The sequence below is a fragment of the Arachis duranensis genome, chromosome 4 (genome assembly GCF_000817695.3).
Source record: "Arachis duranensis cultivar V14167 chromosome 4, aradu.V14167.gnm2.J7QH, whole genome shotgun sequence".
Taxonomy (NCBI): domain Eukaryota; kingdom Viridiplantae; phylum Streptophyta; class Magnoliopsida; order Fabales; family Fabaceae; genus Arachis; species Arachis duranensis.
The window spans coordinates 85,595,460-85,597,362 of NC_029775.3; positions in this window are offsets into that span (position 1 = coordinate 85,595,460).

The following is a 1,903-nucleotide window of genomic DNA, read 5'->3' on the forward strand; positions in this document are numbered from 1 at the left end:
TATTTTCCTGTTTTTCGAATTTTTATGCTTATGTTTGTCTATGTTTGTGTCTTATGATCATTAGTGCCTTAGTGTCTATGACTTAAAGTTATGAATGTCCTATGAATCCATCACCTTTCTTAAATAAAAAATGTTCTTAATTGAAAAAGAGAAGAATTGCATAAATTTTGAATTTTATAACAGATTAATTATTTTGATGTGGTGGCAATACTTTGACTTCTGAATGTATTCTTGAACAGTGCATATGTCTTTTGAATTTGTTGTTCATGAATGTTGGCTCTTGAAATAATGATGAAAAAAGGAGACATGTTATTGAGGATCTGAAAAATCATAAAAATGATTCTTGAAGCAAGAAAAAGCAGTGAATACAAAAAAAAGAAGAAAAAGAAAAAAAACAAAGTCATGATCTAAGGCAAAAAAGGTGTGTTTAAGAACCCTGGACACCTCTAATTGGGGACTCTAGCAAAGCTGAGTCACAATCTGAAAAGGTTCACCCAGTTATGTGTCTGTGGCATGTATGTATCCGGTGGTAATACTGGAAGACAGAGTGCTTTGGGCCACGACCAAGACTCATAAAGTAGCTGTGTTCAAGAATGATCATACTTAACTAGGAGAATCAATAACACTATCTGGATTCTGAGTTCCTATAGAAGCCAATCATTCTGAATTTCAAAGGATAGAGTGAGATGCCAAAACTGTTCAGAGGCAAAAAGCTACAAGCCCCGCTCATCTAATTAATACTGATCTTCATAGATGTTTTTGGAATTCATTGCATATTCTCTTCTTTTTATCTTATTTGATTTTCAGTTGCTTGGGGACAAGCAACAATTTAAGTTTGGTGTTGTGATAAGTGGATAATTTATACGCTTTTTGGCATTGTTTTTAGTATGTTTTTAGTATGTTTTAGTAGGTTTTTATTATATTTTTATTATTTTTAGTTAAAATTCACTTTTTTGGACTTTACTATAAGTTTCTGTGTTTTTCTGTGATTTCAGGTATTTTCTGGCTAAAATTGAGGGACCTGAGCAAAAATCTGATTCAGAGGCTGAAAAGGACTGCAGATGCTGTTGGATTCTGACCTCCCTATACTCGAAGTGGATTTTCTGGAGCTACAAAAACCAAATTGGCGCGCTCTCAATTGCGTTAAAAAGTAGACATCCTGAGCTTTCCAGCAATATATAATAGTCCATACTTTGCCTGAGATTTGATGGCCCAAACAGGCGTTCCAATTCAGCTCAAGAATTCTGGCGTAAAACGCCGGAATTGGCACAAGAATGGGAGTTAAACGCCCAAACTAGCATAAAAGCTGGCATTTAACTCCAAGAAAAGTCTCTACACATGAAAGCTTCAATGCTCAGCCCAAGCACACACCAAGTGGGCCCAGAAGTGGATTTTTATGTCATTTACTCATCTTTGTAAACCCTAAGCTACTAGTTCCTACAAATAGGACCTTTTACTATTGTATTTTCATCTTTTGATCATGTTTTTATGATTGAACCCTCTTTGGGAGGCTGGCCATTCGGCCATGCCTAGATCTTGTTCTTATGTATTTTCAACGGTGGAGTTTCTACACACTATAGATTAAGGTGTGGAGCTCTGCTGTACCTCGAGTATTAATGCAATTACTATTATTCTTCTATTCAATTCAGCTTATTCTTTGTCTAAGATATTCATTTGCACCCAAGAACATGATGAATGTGATGATTATGTGACGCTCATCATCATTCTCACTTATGAACGCGTGCCTGACAACCACTTCCGTTCTACAAGCAAACAAGGCTTGAATGTTTATCTCTTGGACTCCTTGATCAGAATCTTCGTGGTATAAGCTAGAATTGATGGCGGCATTCAAGAGAATTCGGAAGGTCTAAACCTTGTCTGTGGTATTCTGAGTAGGATTCAA